The sequence below is a fragment of the Hordeum vulgare genome, chromosome 6H (genome assembly GCF_904849725.1).
Source record: "Hordeum vulgare subsp. vulgare chromosome 6H, MorexV3_pseudomolecules_assembly, whole genome shotgun sequence".
Taxonomy (NCBI): domain Eukaryota; kingdom Viridiplantae; phylum Streptophyta; class Magnoliopsida; order Poales; family Poaceae; genus Hordeum; species Hordeum vulgare.
The window spans coordinates 490,003,802-490,025,747 of NC_058523.1; positions in this window are offsets into that span (position 1 = coordinate 490,003,802).

The following is a 21,946-nucleotide window of genomic DNA, read 5'->3' on the forward strand; positions in this document are numbered from 1 at the left end:
TTCTTTTTGCTGCTATTTGAAATGCCTTTTTTCCACGCAATCGTAATGTTTCAGAACTTTTAAGGTAATAGAAGTATACAAAGTATACAGATTGCTACAGACTGGTCTGTTTTTGACAAATTTTGTTTTTGTTGAGTTGGTTGCTTGTTTTGATGAAACTATGGTTAGTATTGTTGGGGAACGTCGCATGGGAAACAAAAAATTTCCTACGCGCACGAAGACCTATCATGGTGATGTCCATCTACGAGAGGGGATATACGATCTACGTACCCTTGTAGATCGCACAGCAGAAGCGTTAAGAAACGCGGTTGATGTAGTGGAACGTCCTCACGTCCCTCGATCCACCCCGCGAACCGTCCCGTGATCCGTCCCACGATCTAGTGCCGAACGGACGACACCTCCGCGTTCAGCACACGTACAGCTCGACGATGATCTCGGCCTTCTTGATCCAGCAAGAGAGACAGAGAGGTAGATGAGTTCTGTGGCAGCGTGACGGCACTCCGTAGGTTGGTGATGATCTTATCTCGGCAGGGCTCCGCCCGAGCTCCGCAGAAACGTGATCTAGAGGTAAAACCGTGGAGATATGTGGTCGGGCTGCCGTGGCAAAGTTGTCTCAGATCAGCCCTAAAACCTCCGTATATATAGGGGGAAGAGGGGGAGCCTTGCCTTGGGGCTCAAGAGGCCCCAAGGGGGTCGGCCGAGCCAAGGGGGGGAGTCCTCCCCTTCCAAACCGAATCTAACTAGGTTTGGAAGGAGGAGTCCTTCCCCTTTTTCCCACCTCCTCTTTTTTTCTTTTCTCTTTGATTTTCTTCCTATGGCGCATAGGGCCTTCTTGGGCTGTCCCACCAGCCCACTAAGGGCTGGTGTGCCACCCCCAAGGCCTATGGGATTCCCCGGGGTGGGTTGCCCCCCCCCCCCCCGGTGAACACCCGGAACCCATTCGTCATTCCCGGTACATTCCCGGTAACTCCGAAAACCTTCCGGTAATCGAATGAGGTCATCCTATATATCAATCTTCGTTTCCGGACCATTCCGGAAACCCTCGTGACGTCCGTGATCTCATCCGGGACTCCGAACAACATTCGGCAACCAACCATATAACTCAAATACGCATAAAACAACGTCGAACCTTAAGTGTGCAGACCCTGCGGGTTCGAGAACTATGTAGACATGACCCGAGTGACTCCTCGGTCAATATCCAATAGCGGGACCTAGATGCCCATATTGGATCCTACATATTCTACGAAGATCTTATCGTTTGAACCTGAGTGCCAAGGATTCATATAATCCCGTATGTCATTCCCTTTGTCCTTCGGTATGTTACTTGCCCGAGAATGGATCGTCACTATCCGCATACCTATTTCAATCTCGTTTACCGGCAAGTCTCTTTACTCGTTCCATAATACAAGATCCCGCAACTTACACTAAGTCACATTGCTTGCAAGGCTTGTGTGTGATGTTGTATTACCGAGTGGGCCCCGAGATACCTCTCCGTCACACGGAGTGACAAATCCCAGTCTCGATCCATACTAACTCAACGAACACCTTCGGAGATACCTGTAGAGTATCTTTATAGTCACCCAGTTACGTTACGACGTTTGATACACACAAAGCATTCCTCCGGTGTTAGTGAGTTATATGATCTCATGGTCATAGGAACAAATACTTGACACGCAGAAAACAGTAGCAACAAAATGACACGATCAACATGCTACGTCTATTAGTTTGGGTCTAGTCCATCACATGATTCTCCTAATGATGTGATCCCGTTATCAAGTGACAACACTTGCCTATGGTCAGGAAACCTTGACCATCTTTGATCAACGATCTAGTCAACTAGAGGCTTACTAGGGACAGTGTTTTGTCTATGTATCCACACATGCACTGTGTTTCCAATCAATATAATTATAGCATGGATAATAAACGATTATCATGAACTAAGAAATATAATAATAACTAATTTATTATTGCCTCTAGGGCATATTTCCAACAGTCTCCCACTTGCACTAGAGTCAATAATCTAGTTCACATCACCATGTGATTTCAACGAATCCAACACCCATATAGTTCTGGGGTCTGACCACGTCTTGCTCGTGAGAGAGGTTTTAGTCAACGGTTCTGAAACTTTCAGATCCGTGCATTCTTTACAAATCTTTATGTCATCTTATAGATGCTGCTACTACGTGCTATTCGGAAATGCTCCAAATATCTACTCTACTATACGAATCCGTTTCACTACTCATAGTTATTCGGATTAGTGTCAAAGCTTGCATCGACGTAACCCTTTACGATGAACTCTTTAACCACCTCCATAATCGAGAAAAATTCCTTAGTCTATTTAGTTACTAAGGATAACTTTGACCGCTGATCAGTGATTCAATCCTGGATCACTCTGTGTACCTCTTAACAGACTTGCTACAAGGCACACATCAGGTGCGGTACTCAGCATGGCATACTTTAGAGTCTACGGATAAGGCATAGAAGACGACCTTCGTCTATTCTCTTTATTCTGCCGTGGTCGGGTTTTGAGTCTTACTCAAATTCACACCTTACAACACAACCGAGAACTCCTTCTTTGCTGATCTATTTTGAACTCCTTCAAAAACTTGTCAAGGCATGCATCTTGTTGAAACTTCTATCAAGCGCTTTCGATCTATCTCCATAGATCTTTGATGCTCAACATTCAAGTAGCGCAATCCAGGTACTCCTTTGAAAACTCCTTTCAAACAACCTTGTATGCTTTATAGAAATTCTACATTACTTCTGATCCACAATATGTCAACCACATATACTTATCAAAAATTCTATAGTGCTCCCACTCACTTCTTTGGAAATACAATTTTCTCATAAACCTTGTACAAACCCAAAACCTTTGATCATCTTATCAAAGTGTATATTCCAACTCTGAGATGCTTGCACCAGTCCATCGAAGGATTGCTGGAGCTTGCATACCTGCTAGTATCTTTAGGATCGACAAAACCTCCTAGTTGTATCACATACAATGTTTGCTCAAGGAAACCGTCGAGGAAACAATGTTTTGACATCCTACGTGCAATATTTCATAAATAATGCAGCAACCACTAACATAATTCTAACAGACTTTTAGCATCGCTACGAGTGAGAAAGTCTCATCATAGTCAACTGTTTGATCTTGTCGGAAACATCTTTGCGACAAGTCGAGCTTTTCTTAATAGTGACTTATCACCATCATCGTCTGTCTTCCTTTTAAAGATCCATCTTTTCTCAATAGTCCTATGACCATCAAGTAGTTCTTCCAAAGTCTACACTTTGTTTTCATACATGGATCCTCTCTCGGATTTCATGGCTTCCAGCCATTTGTTGGAATCCAGGCCCACCATTGCTTTCTCCATAACTCGTAGGTTCACTGTTGCTCAGCAACATGACCTCCAAGACAAGGTTACCGTACCACTTTTGCAGTAGTACGCGACCTTGTCAACCTATGAGGCTTGTAGTAACTTGATCCGATGCTCGATGATCACCATCATCAGCTTTCACTTCAATTGGTGTAGGCGCCACAGGAACAACTTCCTGCGCCCTGCTACACACTGGTCGAAGTGATGGTTCAATAACCTCATCAAGTTATACCACCCTCCCACTCAATTCTTTCGAGAGAAACCTTTCCTCGAGAAAGGATCCGTTTCTAGAAACAAACACTTTGCTTTCGGATCTGAGATAGGAGATGTACCCAACTGTTTTGGATATCCTATGAAGATGCATTTATCCGCTTTGGGTTCGAGCTTATCAGACTGAAACTTTTTCACATAAGTGTCGAAGCCCCAAACTTTCAAGAAATGACAGTTTACATTTCTCTAAACCTCAGTCTATACTGTGTCATCTCAACGGAAATACGTGGTGCCCTATTTAAAGTGAATGCGGTTGTCTCTAATGCATAACCCATAAACGATAGTGGTAATTCGATAAGAGACATCATAGCATGCACCATACCAAATAGTGCATGGCTATAACGTTCAGACACATCATCACACTATGATGTTCCAGGTGGCATGAACTGCAAAACAATTTCCACATTGTCTTAACTGCGTACCAAAACTCGTAACTCAGATATTCATTTCTATGATCATATCGTAGACAGTTTATCCTCTTGTTACGACGAACTTCACTCTGAAATAGAATTGAACTTTTCAATATTTCAGACTTATGATTCATTAAGTAAATACTCTTGCATCTACTTAAATCGTCATTGAAGTAAGAACATAATGATATCCACTGCGTGCCTCAGCACCCATTGGACTGCATACATCAAAATGTATCACTTCCAACAAGTTACTATCTTGTTTCATCTCAATGAAAACAAGGCCTTGCTCATGTGATATGATTAGCATGTCACTAGTGATTCAAAATCAAGTGAATATAAAGATCCATCAGCATGGAGCCTCTTCATGCAATTTATACTAACATGACTCAAGCGGCAGTGCCACAAGTAAGTGGTACTAATATCATTACCTCGTATCTTTTGGCACCAATATCATGAACATGTGTAACACTACGATCGAGATTCAATAAACCATTGAAGGTGATTATTCAAGCAAAATAGAGTAACCATTATTCTCTTTAAATGAATAATCGTATTGCAATAAACACGATCCAATCATGTTCATGCTTAACGCAAGCACCAAATAACAATTATTTCGGTTTAACACCAATCCCGATGGTAGAGGGAGCGTGCGACGTTTTGATCATATCAATCTTGGAAACACTTCCAACACGTATCGTCACCTCACCTTTAGCTAGTCTCCGTTTACGCCGTAGCTATCATTTCGTGTTACTAATCACTTAGCAACCGAACCGGTATCCAATACCCTCATGCTACTAGGAGTACTAGTAAAGTGCACATCAACATCATGTATATCAAATATACTTCTTTCGACTTTTCCCAGCCTTCTTATCTACCAAGTATCTAGAGTTGCTCCGTCTCAGTGACTGTTCCCCTCATTACAGAAGCACTTAGTCTCGGGTTTGGGTTTAATCTTGGGTCTCTTCATTAGTGCAGCAAATGTTTTGCCGTTTCACGAAGTATCCCTTCTATCCCTTGCCTTTCTTGAAACTGAGTGGTTTTACTAACCATCAACTATTGATGCTCCCTTTTGATTTCTACTTTCGCAGTGTCAAACATCGCGAATCGCTCAAGGATCATTGTATCTATCCTTGATATGTTATAGTTCATCACGAAGCTCTCACAGCTTGGTGGCAGTGACTTTGGAGAACCATCACTATCTCATCTGGAAGATTAACTCCCACTTGATTCAAGCGATTGTCGTACTCAGACAATCTGAGCACACGCTCAACGATTGAGCTTTTCTCCTTTACTTTGTGGACAAAGAATCTTGTTGGAGGTCTCGTACCTCTTAACAAGGGCACAATCATGAAATCACAATTTCATCTCTTTAGAACATCACTTATGTTCCGTGACGTTTCAAAATGTTTTCGGCGCCTTGCTTCTAAGACATTAAGTATTTTGCACTGAACTATCGTGTAGTCATCAGAAACGTGTATGTCGGATGTTCACAGCATCCACAGACGATGCTCAAGGTGCAGCACACCGAGTGGTGCATTAAGGACATAAGCCTTCTGCGTGGCAACGAGGACAATCCTCGGTTTTACAGACTTAGTCTGCAAAGTTTGCTACTATCAACTTTCAACTAAATTTTCTCTAGGAACATATAAAAACAGTACAGCTATAGCGCAAGCTACATCATAATTCGCAAAGACCATTAGACTATGTTCATGACAATTAGTTCAATTAATCATATTACTTAAGAACTCCCACTCAAAAAGTACATCTCTCTAGTCATTTGAGTGGTACATGATCCAAATCCACTATCTCAAGTCCGATCATCACGTGAGTCGAGAATAGTTTCAGTGGTAAGCATCTCTATGCTAATCATATCAACTATATGATTCATGCTCGACCTTTCGGTCTCATGTGTTCCGAGGCCATGTCTGCACATGCTAGGCTCGTCAAGCTTAACCCGAGTGTTCCGCGTGTGCAACTGTTTTGCACCCGTTGTATGTGAACGTTGAGTCTATCACACCCGATCATCACGTGGTGTCTCGAAACGACGAACTGTCGCAACGGTGCATAGTCGGGGAGAACACAATTTCGTCTTGAAATTTTAGTGAGAGATCACCTGATAATGCTACCGTCGTTCTAAGCAAGATAAGGTGCATAAAGGATTAACATCACATGCAATTCATAAGTGACATGATATGGCCATCATCATGTGCTTCTTGATCTCCATCACCAAAGCACCGGCACGATCTTCTTGTCACCGGCGTCACACCATGATCTCCATCATCATGATCTCCATCAACATGTCGCCACCGGGGTTGTCGTGCTACTCATGCTATTACTACTAAAGCTACGTCCTAGCAATATTGTAAACGCATCTGCAAGCACAAACGTTAGTTTAAAGACAACCCTATGGCTCCTGCCGGTTGCCGTACCATCGACGTGCAAGTCGATATTAACTATTACAACATGATCATCTCATACATCCAATATATCACATCACATTGTTGGCCATATCACATCACAAGCATACCCTGCAAAAACAAGTTAGACGTCCTCTAATTGTTGTTGCATGTTTTACGTGGTGACCATGGGTATCTAGTAGGATCGCATCTTACTTACGCAAACACCACAACGGAGATATATGAATTTCTATTTAACCTCATCCAAGGACCTCCTCGGTCAAATCCGATTCAACTAAAGGTGGAGAAACTGACACTTGCCAGTCATCTTTGAGCAACGGGGTTACTCGTAGCGATGAAACCAGTCTCTCGTAAGCGTACGAGTAATGTCGGTCCAAGCCGCTTCAATCCAACAATACCGCGGAATCAAGAGAACACTAAGGAGGGAAGCAAAACGCACATCACCACCCACAAAAACTTTTGTGTTCTACTCGAGATTACATCTACGCATGAACCTAGCTCATGATGCCACTGTTGGGGAACGTCGCATGGGAAACAAAAAATTTCCTACGCGCACGAAGACCTATCATGGTGATGTCCATCTAAGAGAGGGGATATTCGATCTACGTACCCTTGTAGATCGCACAACAGAAGCGTTAAGAAACGCGGTTGATGTAGTGGAACATCCTCATGTCCCTCGATCCGCCCCGCGAACCGTCCCGCCATCCGTCCCACGATCTAGTGCCGAACGGACGGCACCTCCGCGGTTCAGCACACGTACAGCTCGACGATGATCTCGGCCTTCTTGATCCAGCAAGAGAGACAGAGAGGTAGATGAGTTCTCCGGCAGCGTGACGACGCTCCGGAGGTTGGTGATGATCTTATCTCGGCAGGGCTCCGCCCGATCTCCGCAGAAACGCGATCTAGAGGTAAAACCGTGGAGATATGTGGTCGGGCTGCCGTGGCAAAGTTGTCTCAAATCAGCCCTAAAACCTCCGTATATATAGGGGGAAGAGGGGGACCCTTGCCTTGGGGCTCAAGAGGCCCCAAGGGGGTCGGCCGAGCCAAGGGGGGGAGTCCTCCCCTTCCAAACCGAATCCAACTAGGTTTGGAAGGAGGAGTCCTTCCCCTTTTTCCCACCTCCTCTTTTTTTTCTCTTTGATTTTCTTCCTATGGCGCATAGGGCCTTCTTGGGCTGTCCCACCAGCCCACTAAGGGCTGGTGCGCCACCCCCAAGGCCTATGGGCTTCCCCGGGGTGGGTTGCCCCCCCCCCCCCGGTGAACACCCGGAACCCATTCGTCATTCCCGGTACATTCCCGGTAACTCCGAAAACCTTTCGGTAATCAAATGAGGTCATCCTATATATCAATATTCATTTCCGGACCATTCCGGAAACCCACGTGATGTCTGTTATCTCATCCGGGACTCCGAACAATATTCGGTAATGAACCATATAACTCAAATACGCATAAAACAACGTCGAACCTTAAGTGTTCACACCCTGCGGGTTCGAGAACTATGTAGACATGACCCGAGTGACTCCTCGGTCAATATCCAATAGCGGGACCTGGATGCCCATATTGGATCCTACATATTCTATGAAGATCTTATCGTTTGAACCTCAGTGCCAAGGATTCATATAATCCCGTATGTCATTCCCTTTGTCCTTCGGTATGTTACTTGCCCGAGATTCGATCGTCAGTATCCGCATACCTATTTCAATCTCGTTTACCGGCAAGTCTCTTTACTCGTTCCGTAATACAAGATCCCTCAACTTACACTAAGTCACATTGCTTGCAAGGCTTGTGAGTGATGTTGTATTACCGAGAGGGCCCCGAGATACCTCTCCGTCACACGGAGTGACAAATCCCAGTCTCGATCCATACTAACTCAACGAACACCTTCGGAGATACCTGTAGAGTATCTTTATAGTCACCCAGTTACGTTGCGACGTTTGATACACACAAAGCATTCCTCCGGTGTTAGTGAGTTATATGATCTCATGGTCATAGGAACAAATACTTGACACGCAGAAAACAGTAGCAACAAAATGACACGATCAACATGCTACGTCTATTAGTTTGGGTCTAGTCCATCACATGATTCTCCTAATGATGTGATCCTGTTATCAAGTGACAACACTTGCCTATGGTCAGGAAACCTTGACCATATTTGATCAACGAGCTAGTCAACTAGAGGCTTACTAGGGACAGTGTTTTGTCTATGTATCCACACATGCATTGTGTTTCCAATCAATACAATTATAGCATGGATAATAAACGATTATCATGAACTAAGAAATATAATAATAACTAATTTATTATTGCCTCTAGGGCATATTTCCAACAAGTATCGGGGGGGGGGGGGGGGGTACTAGCCATGGAAAAGTGAGAATACAGTAGCCCAACACCAATATAAATGGAAATCAAGATTGTTGTATTACCTAAAGAGGTGGTAGTTTGTTTTCTTGTGCTAATGATATCACGAGTTTCTGTTTAAGTTTTGTGTTGTGAAGTTTTCAAGTTTTGGGTGATGTTCTCATGGACAAAGAGATAAGGAGTGGAAAGATCTCAAGCTTGGGGATGCCCAAGGCATCCCTAGACAAATTCAAGGACACCAAAAAGCCTAAGCTTGGGGATGCCCCGGGAAGGCATCCCCTCTTTCGTCTTCAATCCATCGGTAACATTACTTGGAGCTATATTTTTATTCACCACATGATATGTGTTTTGCTTGGAGCGCCTTGTATCTTAGGAGTCTTTTCTTTTTGTTGTGTCACAATCATCCTTGCTGCACGCCTTTAGAGAGAGACATGCACTCATCGTGATTTTGCTAGAATGCTCATTGTGCTTCACTTATATCTTTTGAGCTAGATAACTTTGTTCTGTGTGCTTCACTTAGATCTTTTAGAGCATGACGGTGCGTGACTTGGTAGTTGGCTTATGCTATGAAAGTAGTCCCAAAGGTGATAGGTACCCAAAGAGGATACAAAAACCTCCATCTTCATGTGCATTGAGTATAAAGAGAAGTTTTGATTCCTCTCAATTAGTTTTGAGACGTGGGTTTGGTAATACTAAGAGTTATGTTAGTAAGGTGTTGTGAATCTAGAAATACTTGTGTTGAAGTTAGTGATTCCCGTAGCATGCACGTATGGTGAACCTCTATATTAGGAAGTCGGAGCATAATTGATCTGTTGATTGTCATCCTTTGTGTTGAGGTCAGGATCGCGCGATGGTTAACACCTACCAACCCTTCCCCTAGGAGTATGCGTTTAGCACTTTGTTTTGATTACTAACAAAAACTTTCGTAACAAGTATGTGAGTTCTTCATGACTAATGTGAGTCCATGGTATAGATGCACTTTCACATTCCACCATTGCTAGCCTCTCTAGTGCCGCGCAATTCTCGCCGGTGCACAAACCCACCAAATGCCTTCCTCAAAACAGCCACCATATCTACCTACTATGGCATTTTCATAGCCATTCCGAGATATATTGCCATGCAAATCCCACCGTTCCGTCTCATGACTTGTGCCGTCACTCTCATATTGCCATTGCATGATCGTAAGATAGCTAGCGAGATGTTTCAACGTCATACGCCAAGCTAGATCGTTGCACATCCCGGTACACTGCCGGAGGCATTTCCTATAGAGTCATTTCTAAGCTTTGAGCTGTGAGTAAATAAAAGTGTGATGATCATCATTATTAGAGTATTGTCCCATGTGAGGAAATAAAAAAGAGAGGCCAAAGAGCCCAAATAAAAAAAAAGAGAAAAATAAGAGAAAAAAAGAGAGGCCTAAGAGCCCAAATAAAAAAAGGGAGAGAAAAAGAGAGAAGGGACAATGCTACTATCTTTTTCCACACTTGTGCTTCATAATAGCACCATGTTCTTCATGATTGAGAGCCTCTCGTTTTGTCACCACCATATGCTAGTGGGAATATTCATTATATAACTTGGCTTGTATATTCCAATGATGGGCTTCCTCAAAATTGCCCTAGGTCTTCGTGAGCAAGCAAGTTGGATGCACACCCACCAGTTCTCCTTTTGAGCTTTCACGTACTTATAGCTCTAGTGCATCCTTTGTATGGCAATCCCAACTCATTCACATTGATATCCATTAATGGGCATCTCCATAGCCCTTTGATACACCGAGTCAATGTGACCATCTCCTCCTTTTTTGTCTCACAACCACCACCACACTATATCCCACCTATAGTGCTATATCCATGGCTCACACTCATGTATTGCGTGATAGTTATAAAAAGTTTGAGAAAGTAAGAGTGCAAAAAAAATTATTTGACCAATACCGGGGTTGTGCATGATTTACATTAGTTGTGTGAGGATGATGGAGCATAGCCAGACTATATGATTTTGTAGGGATAACTTTCTTTGGCCTTGTTATTTTGCAAGTTCATGATTACCTTGCTAGTTTGCTTGAAGTATTATTGTTTTCATGTCAATAGCAAATTGTTGTTTTGAATCTTATGCATCTGAACATTCATGTCACGCGAAAGAAGTTACAAAGGACAACTATGCTAGGTAGCGTTCCACATCAAAAAATCAGTCTTTATCACTTCCCTACTCGAGGACGAGCAGGAGTTAAACTTGGGGATACTTGATACGTCTCCAACGTATCTATAATTTTTGATGGTTTCATGCTATTATCTTGTCAAACTTTTGATGTTTTGTATGCCTTATATATATTTTTTGGGACTAAACTATTAACTCAGTGCCAAGTGCCAGTTCCTGTTTTTTCCATGTTTTTGACCCCTTTCAGAGGAGGATTTTAAACGGAGTCTAAACGGAACGAAACTGCCAAAAAGATATTTTCCGAAACAGAAGAAGATCGGGAAGCCTGAGAATGAGGGCAGAGGGCCAGCAGGGACCCCACAAGCCCCCTAGTCGCGGCCAGGGGGCCTGCGCGTCCCAGGTTTGTGGGCTCCCTGGGCCTCCCCTGCCCTAGGTTTTCCGCCTATAAATTTCCTAAAATCCCAGAAAAAATCAGGAGATCATCGAAAGTACTTTTCCGCTGCCGCAAGCTTCTGTCTCCGCAAGATCCCATCTGGGGCACGTTCTGGTGCCCTGCCGGAGTGGGGATTCGGATATGGAGGGCTTCTTCATCAACACCATGACCTCTCCGATGATGCGTGAGTAGTTCACCATAGACCTACGGGTCCATAGCTAGTAGCTAGATGGCTTCTTCTCTCTCTTGGATCTTCAATACAAAGTTCTCCATGATCTTCATGGAGATCTATCCGATGTAATCTTCTTTTGCGGTGTGTTTGTCGAGATCCGATGAATTGTGGATTTATTATCATATTATCTATGAATCTTATTTAAGTTTCTTCTGATCTCTCTTATGCATTATTTCATATTCGTGTAATTCTCTTCGAGTTGTGGGTTTTGTTTGGCCAACTAGATCTATGATTCTTGCAATGGGAGAAGTGCTTGGTTTTGGGTTCACCCAGTGACAGAAGGGGTAGTGAGGCACGCATCATGTTGTTGCCATCAAGGGTAAAAAGATGGGTTTTTCATCATTGGTTTGAGATTATCCCTCTACATCATGTCATCTTGCTTAAGGCGTTACTCTATTCGTCATGAACTCAATGCACTAGATGCATGCTGGATAGCGGTCGATGTGTGGAGTAATAGTAGTAGATGCAGAAAGTACCGGTCTACTTGTCTCGGACGTGATGCCTATATGTATGATCATTGTCTTAGATATCGTCATGACTTTGCGCGGTTCTATCAATTGCTCGACAGTAATTTGTTCACCCACCGTGATATTTGCTATTTTGAGAGAAGCCTCTAGTGAACACTATGGCCTCCAGGTCTACTCCACACCATATTTTTAGCCTTACTCTTTTACTTCGTTGCACTTTCCGCCTTCAGATCTCACTTTGCAATCAATCTTGAAGGGATTGACAACCCCTTTATAGCATTGGGTGCAAGCTCTTTTGTGTTTGTGCAGGTACTCTGGACTTGACGAGATTCTCCTACTGGATTGATAGTTTGGTTCTCAAACTGAGGGAAATACTTACTGCTCCTGTGCTGCATCACCCTTTCCTCTTCAAGGGAAAAGCCAATGCAAGCAAGTCTCCGTCAACGTGTCAATTTATGGCGCTGTTGTTTGAGAAGTAGCAGAGTCGTACTCGCAGCGATTCAGATCATGGTGGATTCCGATCTATGTGCTGAATCATGGCACCTCTGTGTTCAACACATATTCAGCCCGGTGACGTCTCCCACGCATTGATCCAGAAGGAGGAGGGAGAGGTTGAGGGAGAGCTCCCGCAGCACGATGGTGTGGTGACGATGGAGCTACGCGGTTCCCCAGTAGGGCTTTGCCAAGCTATGCGGAGAGCGAGGAGGAGGAAGGGTAGGGCTGCGCTGTGTAGGGAGGAGAAGTTGTGTTGCAGCCCTCCCATAACCCTTACTATATATAGGAGGGAGGGAGAGGGGACGACCACCCTAGGGTTTCCCCTTAGGTGGTGCGACAGCCTCCTAAATGGGAGGCAAGGGGCGGTGGCCAGGGCAAGGGTGGGGCGGCCCTATGGGTGGCTTGCCACCCAAGGCAAGCCCCCATGCCCTAGGGTTTTGGCCCACCTTGCCCCCCTTGCGCCTTGGGCTGGGTGGTGGTGGCGCACCAGCCAACTTTGGGCTCATTCCCATCCACCTCTTGGCCCAAATACCCTTTCGTGTCTGTTAGGACTTTCTCGGTGGACCCTGGAACCCTTCCGATGGTCCGAGTACATTACCGGTGACGCCCGAAATACTTCCCGCGTCCAAATCCTCACTTCCTATACATCAATCTTTACCTCCGGGCCCTTCCGGGGCTCCTCATGACGTCCGGGATCTCATCCGGGACTCCGAACAACCTTCCGTAACCACGTACACTATTTCCCTATAAACCTAGCATCATCGAACCTTAAGTGTGTAGACCCTACGGGTTCGGGACACATGCAGACATGACCGAGACACCTCTCCAGTCAATAACCAAGAGCGGGGTCTGGATATCCATGTTTGTTCCCACATGTTCCACGATGATCTCATTGGATGAACCACGATGTCGGGGATTCCATCAATCCTGTATGCAATTCCCTTTGTCTATCGGTATGATACTTGCCCGAGATTCAATCGTTGGTATCCCTATACCTTGTTCAATCTCGTTACCGGCAAGTCTCTTTACTCATTCCGTAACACATCACACCATAACTAACTCCTTAGTCACACTGAACTCAATATGATGATGTTCTACCAACTCGGCCTTGAGATACCTCTCCATCACACGGAGTGACAAATCCCGGTCTTGATTTGTACCAACCCAACAAACACTTTTGGAGATACCCGTAGTGCACCTTTATAATCACCCAGTTATGGTGTGACGTTTGATGCACCCAAAGCACTCCTACGGTATCGGGGAGTTGCACAATCTCACGGTCTAAGGAAATGATACTTGACATTAGAAAAGCTTTAGCAAACGAACAACACAATCTAGTGCTATGCTTAGGATTGGGTCTTTGTCCATCACATCATTTCCCACTATCAATGATATCCAATGTCCATGATCAGGAAACCATGACCATCTATTGATCAACGAGCTAGCCAACTATAGGCTCGCTAGGGACATATTGTGCTGTATATTCACACATGTATTATGGTTTCCGGTTAATATAATTATAGCATGAGTAATAGACAATTATCATGAACTGGAAATATACTAATAACCACTTTATTATTGCCTCTAAGGCATATTTCCAACAGTCTCCCACTTGCACTAGAGTCAATAATCTAGTTACATTGTGATGAATCGAACACCCATAGAGTTCTGATGCTGATCATGTTTTGCTTGTGGAAGAGGTTTAGTCAATGGGTCTGCGACATTTAGATCCGTATGTTGTTTACAAATATCTATATCTCCATCCTAGATGTATCCACGAATGGAGTTGAAGCGACACTTGATGTGCTTGGTCTTCTTGTGAAACCTGGGCTCCTCTGCAATGGCAATAGCTCCAGTGTTATCATAGAACAGAGTAGTCGGGGCCGACACACTTGGAATCACTCCTTCCTGAGGTGCTTCCAAAGCAGCTATGTGCTACTGCAAAAAAACACCTTTCCCGGCAACGACGCCAGAAATCCTTTTACTGCTGGCTATGCCTATAGGGATTTCCATGGCAAATATGCAAAGGATTCCCCCGCGGCCTTGGAGCCTTGCGTTGGTGTTCCCTTTAAGAGGAAAGGGTGATGTAGCACAGTGGCGGTAAGTATTTCCCTTAGTTTGAGAACCAAGGTATCAATCCAGTAGGAGGATCGCGTCAAGCCACAAGTACCTGCACAAACACAAAGAGCTTGCACCCAACACTATGAAGGGGTTGTCAATCCCTTATAGATTGTTTGCAAAGTGAGAACTGACTGGCAGTCTCTGGCAATGGCTAGACGACTGCTATTCTCGATTGCTCAACAATTAGAAATTGTCTTGCAATTACCCACGAGCGTATTCAACCCAAATTTGTTGGTACGCTAGTAGGAGGTGAGAGGATACTCTCAAGTATTAGCAGCTGAATGTGTCAGATTCAACCACACCTGAAAGATTAGTATCTGCAAGAAAAGTATCAACAACAAAGTAGCAGCAGTAGTGACGGCAGTAGCAAGTAGCAACAGTAGCAAGTAACAGCAGTAGCAAGTAGCAACAATAGCAAGTAGCAGCAGTGGCAAGTAGCAGCAACAGCAACAGTAGTAATAGCAGCAGAGCAAAACAAGTAACAGCAGCAGTGGGACAAACTCGTAGGCAATGGGTCGGTGATTTGTTTGGATGTTATTCATCATGCAACAATTATAACACGGAGAGATATGTGCCTAGCTCCCGTTCGTTAATGTGATGTAGGCATGCATTCTGTGTGTCGTCATACGTGCTTAGTGAAAAGAACTTGCATGACATCTATTGCCCATCCCTCCTGTGGCAGCGGGGTCCAAAAGAAAACTACGGGATATTAAGGTTCTCCTTTTAATAAAGAACCGGACCAACGCATTAGCACTTGGTGAACACATGAACTCCTCAAACTATGGTCATCACCGGGAGTGGTTCCGGTTATTGTCACTGCGGGGTTGCCGGATCATAACACATAGTAGGTAACTACAACTTGCAAGATCGGATCTAAAACACACATATATTGGTGACAACATAATAATTTCAGATGTGAAATCATGGCACTCGGGCCCTAGTGACAAGCATTAAGCATGGCAAAGTAGTAGCAACATCAATCTCAGAACATAGTGGATACTAGGGATCAATCCCCGTCAAAACTAACTCGATTACATGATAGATCTCATCCTACTCATCACCGCCCAACGAGCCTACGAATAGATTACTCACGAACGATGAAGAGCTTCATGGAATTGGAGAGGGAAGAACGTTGATGATGACGATGGCGACGATTTCCCCTCTCCGGAGCCCAAAACGGACTCCAGATCTGCCCTCCAGATGAAGAACAGGATGTGGCGGCGCCTCCGTATTGTAAACGCGACGAAATCTTCTCTTTTTATTTTTTCTGGAACGAAAGTGAATTTATAGAGCTGTGATTGGGGGCAGCAGAGCCACGTGGGCCCCACAATCTTGCTAGCCGCCACCAGGGGGTGGCGGCTACAAGGCTTGTGGCCCACTGGCCCATCCCCTCCGGTGGATCTTTGCGTAGGTATTTTTCATATTTTCCAGAAATATTCCCCGTAATTTTTCAGGACGTTCTGAGAACTTTCATTTCTGCACAAAAACAACACCAAGGCAATTCTGCTGAAAACAGCGTCACTCCAGGTTAGTTCCATTCAAATCATGCAAATTAGAGTCCAAAACAAGGGCAAAAGAGTTTGGAAAAGTAGATACGATGGAGACGTATCAACTCCCCCAAGCTTAAAACCTTGCTTGTCCTCGAGCAACTCAGTTGACAAACTGAGAGAGAAAGAAAAACTTTGACAAACTCTGTTTGATCTTGTTGTTGCAACTATGTCTAACTCATAACCAGAATTTCAACAAGATCACAAGCTAACCACATAAGCAAGTGACACAAAGGTCTCACGGTAAACTAATATCAATGCATTAATCAGCTAACGAGCAAATAATAATGAGTTTCAAATACCAACACTTTAATCAAACACAAGCATGAAGCAATTTGAATAGGTGGTATCTCGCTAGCTCTTTCTGAGACCGCAAAACATAAATGCACAGCACTTTCAAAGATCAAGGGTTGACTAAACATTGTAATTCATAGCAACGAAGATCCAATCATAGTCATACTCAATATCAATCAAAAGCAAAGCATAAAAATGACAGAGGTGCTCTCTAATTGGTGCTTATAAAAGAAGAGGATGACTCAACAGGAAAATAAATAGACATGCCCTTCGCAGAGGGAAGCATTGATTTGCAGAGCTGCCAGAGCTCAAGCTTTGAAAACAGAAACAATAATTTTGGGTGGCATGCTTTCATTGTCAACGCAATGACCAAGAGTTCTCAATATCTTCCATGCTACTCATGCTATAGGAGGTTCCCAAACAGAAAAGTAAAGTTTTAACTCCCCCACCACCAATCAATCACACTCCACGGCTAGCCGAATCCTCGGGTACCGTCCATACTAACATCAATCCGGGGGGAGTCTTGTTTTACAGTTTTGTTTTCGATTTAAGCGTGGAACTGGCATTCCAATTACCGGCCCCTTTCTCGTGAATGACAGTGAATAAACACATGTCGAGGATAACACTCCTAACATGGAAAATACCAATAGCCCCCTGTCACCACATGAGCGGTTCGGGCATGCAAAACAGATTATTTCTTGAAGGTTTAGAGAGTGGAACATGCAAATTTACTTGGAACGGCAGGTAGATATCGCAAATAGGTAGGTATGGTGGCCTCTCATGGAAAAACTTTTGGGTTTATGGAAGTGGATGCACAAGCAGTATTCCGCTTAGTACAAGTGAAGGCTAGCAAAAGACTGGGAAGCGACCAACTAGAGAGCGACAACAGTCATCAAGATGCAATGAGTTTGACTAACATTGAATGCAGGCATGAACAAGATATAAATCACCATGAACACGAACATCATAGAGGCTATGTTGATTTTGTTTCAATTACATGCATGAACATGCGCCAAGTCAAGCCACTTGAATCATTCAAAGGAGAATAGCATCCTATCATACTACATCATAGTCATCTCAAAATCTATGTTGGCATTCAAGAGAAACCATTATAAGCTCTCAACTAGTTAAGCATGGCATCATAAACTATGATCTCTAAGTTGTCATTGCAAACATGGTTCTCTCACAACAAAGCTGAATCGGGCATGACAAGCTAGTCATATTTACAAAAACAAAATAGATAGAGTTCATACCAGCTTTTCCAGTCTCGGTCACTTCATCATATATCATCATTATTGCCTTTCATTTGCACGATCGAATGATGTGAACAATAATAAGCGTGCTCGTGCATTGGACTAAGCTGAAATCTGCAGGCAAACACAAAGGAGAAGACAAAGTAATATGGCTCTTTGAAAGCTAAACGCGTATGCATGCAAGAACCACTAAACATTGTAACCAATATCTTCTACCTTGACCCAAAGAAAAAGAAAACTATTTACACGGGAAAGCTCCCAACAAGCAAAAGAATAAAGGAAAATCTTTTTGGGTTTTCTCAAAAGGACACAAAACAAGAAAATGAAAATAAACTAGCATGGATAATACAGTGGCAAAGTGTAAACACCGGCTAACAAAGTGAAAGCATAAGCATGAATGTAAGGTCGGTGAGAACACGTACTCCCCCAAGCTTAGGCTTTTGGCCTAGCTTGGTATACTCCCATGGATGGTCCTGGCGAAACCCAAAATCATAATGGGTGTTATACGGGAGTGTTGCAGCCACTGCCTGAATAGCTGCCTCACGAAGTCGAGCAGCCGTCGCCTCCCTCTCATACTCCTCTGCCTCTCCTATGGTTATGTAGTATCTTCGTTTTACCTGAAAGTCAAAGAAAGCAGGAGCAGGAAGGGTAATATGGAAAACACGATGTCGGTTAAATATCAAGCGGTATAGGAGGGATCCATGATCTCTCTCAAGGAACTGGTAGCGTGTTAGAGCGACACGATCAAGGTAGGCTGTACGGAGAGGAGGGTCTTCTGAACGGATGGATACCCCGAGAAAATTTGCTAAGCGTGTAGCATAAATTCAACCAAAGAAATGTTGGGGAACGTCGCATGGGAAACAAAAAATTTCCTACGCGCACGAAGACCTATCATGGTGATGTCCATCTACGAGAGGGGATGAGTGATCCACGTACCCTTGTAGATCGTACAGCAGAAGCGTTTAGAGAACGCGGTTGATGTAGTGGAATGTCCTCACGTCCCTCGATCCGCCCCGCGAACAATCCCGCGATCAGTCCCACGATCTAGTACCGAACGGACGGCACCTCCACGTTCAGCACACGTACAGCTCGACGATGATCTCGGCCTTCTTGATCCAGCAAGAGAGACGGAGAGGTAGAAGAGTTCTCCGGCAGCATGACGGCGCTCCGGAGGTTGGTGATGATCTCGTCTCAGCAGGGCTCCGCCCGAGCTCCGCAGAAACGCGATCTAGAGGAAAAACTATGGAGGTATGTGGTCGGGCAGCCGTGAGAAAGTCGTCTCAAATCTGCCCTAAAAGCCCCATATATATAGGAGGAGGGAGGGGGAACTTGCCTTGGGGTCCAAGGGATCCCCAAGGGGTCGGCCGAGCCAGGGGGGAGGACTCTCCCCCCCAAACCGAGTCCTACTTGGTTTGGTGGGAGGGAGTCCTTCCCCTTTCCCACTTCTTCCTTTTTTTTTCCTTTGATTTTTTCTCTCTTGGCGCATAGGGGATTGGTGGGCTGTCCCACCAGCCCACTAAGGGCTGGTGTGACCCCCCCAAATGCCTATGGGCTTCCCCGGAGTGGGTTGCCCCCCTCCGGTGAACTCCCGGAACCCATTCGTCATTCCCGGTACATTCCCGGTAACTCCGAAAACCTTCCGGTAATCAAATGAGGTCATCCTATATATCAATCTTCGTTTCCGGACCATTCCGGAAACCCTCGTGACGTCCGTGATCTCATCTGGAACTCCGAACAACATTCGGTAACCAACCATATAACTCAAATACGCATAAAACAACGTCGAACCTTAAGTGTGCAGACCCTGCGGGTTCGAGAACTATGTAGACATGACCCGAGAGACTTCTCGGTCAATATCCAATAGCGGGACCTAGATGCCCATATTGGATCCTACATATTCTACGAAGATCTTATCGTTTGAACCTCAGTGCCAAGGATTCGTATAATCCCGTATGTCATTCCCTTTGTCCTTCGGTATGTTACTTGCCCGAGATTCGATCGTCAGTATCCGCATACCTATTTCAATCTCGTTTACCGGCAAGTCTCTTTACTCGTTCCGTAATACAAGATCCCGCAACTTACACTAAGTTACATTGCTTGCAAGGCTTGTGTGTGATGTTGTATTACCGAGTGGGCCCCGAGATACCTCTCCGTCACACGGAGTGACAAATCCCAGTCTTGATCCATACTAACTCAACTAGCACCTTCGGAGATACCTGTAGAGTATCTTTATAGTCACCCAGTTACGTTGCGACGTTTGATACACACAAAGCATTCCTCCGGTGTCAGTGAGTTATATGATCTCATGGTCATAGGAATAAATACTTGACACGCAGAAAACAGTAGCAACAAAATGACACGATCAACATGCTACGTCTATTAGTTTGGGTCTAGTCCATCACGTGATTCTCCCAATGACGTGATCCAGTTATCAAGCAACAACACCTTGTTCATAATCAGAAGACACTGACTATCATCGATCAACTGGCTAGCCAACTAGAGGCATGCTAGGGACGGTGTTTTGTCTATGTATCCACACATGTAAATGAGTCTTCATTCAATACAATTATAGCATGGATAATAAACTATTATCTTGATACAGGAATTATAATAATAACTATACATTTATTATTGCCTCTAGGGCATAATTCCAACAGTCTCCCACTTGCACTAGAGTCAATAATCTAGCCCTCACATCACCATGTGAATTACATTGTAATAAATCTGACACCCATACAGTTCTGGTGTCGATCATGTTTTGGCCGTGGAAGAGGTTTAGTCAGCGGGTCTGCTACATTCAGATCCGTGTGCACTTTGCATATATTTACGTCCTCCTCCTCGACGTAGTCGCGGATGAGGTTGAAGCGTCGTTTGATGTGTCTGGTCTTCTTGTGAAACCTTGGTTCCTTTGCTAAAGCAATGGCACCAGTGTTGTCACAGAACAAGGTTATTGGATCCAGTGCACTTGGCACCACTCCAAGATCCGTCATGAACTGCTTCATCCAGACACCCTCCTTAGCCGCCTCCGAGGCAGCCATGTACTCTGCTTCACATGTAGAATCTGCTACGACGCTTTGCTTGGAACTGCACCAGCTTATTGCACCCCCATTAAGAATAAATACGTATCCGGTTTGCGACTTAGAGTCGTCCGGATCTGTGTCAAAGCTTGCATCGACGTAACCATTTACGGCGAGCTCTTCGTCACCTCCATACACGAGAAACATCTCCTTAGTCCTTTTCAGGTACTTCAGGATATTCTTGACCGCTGTCCAGTGATCCACTCCTGGATTACTCTGGAACCTACCTGCCATACTTATGGCCAGGCTAACATCCGGTCTAGTGCACAGCATTGCATACATGATAGAGCCTATGGCTGAAGCATAGGGGACGGAGCGCATATGCTCTCTATCTTCATCAGTTGCTGGGCACTGAGTCTTACTCAATCTCGTACCTTGTAACACTGGCAAGAACCCTTTCTTGGACTGTTCCATTTTGAACCTCTTCAAAACTTTATCAAGGTACGTGTTTTGTGAAAGTCCTATCAGGCGTTTTGATCTATCCCTATAGATCTTAATGCCCAGTATGTAAGCAGCTTCTCCTAGGTCCTTCATAGAGAAACTTTTATTCAAGTAACCTTTTATGCTCTCCAAAAGCTCTACATTGTTTCCAATTAGTAATATGTCATCCACATATAATATTAGAAACGCCACAGAGCTCCCACTCACTTTCTTGTAAATACAAGATTCTCCAACCACTTGTATAAACCCAAATGCTTTGATCACCTCATCAAAGCGTTTATTCCAACTCCGAGATGCTTGCACCAGTCCATAAATGGATCGCTGGAGCTTGCACACTTTGTCAGCATTTTTAGGATCGACAAAACCTTCGGGTTGCATCATATACAACTCTTCCTAAAGGAAACCGTTAAGGAACGCCGTTTTGACATCCATCTGCCAGATTTCATAATCGAAAAATGCAGCTATTGCTAACATGATTCTGACGGACTTAAGCATCGCTACGGGTGAGAAGGTCTCATCGTAGTCAACTCCTGGAACTTGTGAAAAACCCTTTGCCACAAGTCGAGCTTTATAAACGGTCACATTACCGTCAGCGTCCGTCTTCTT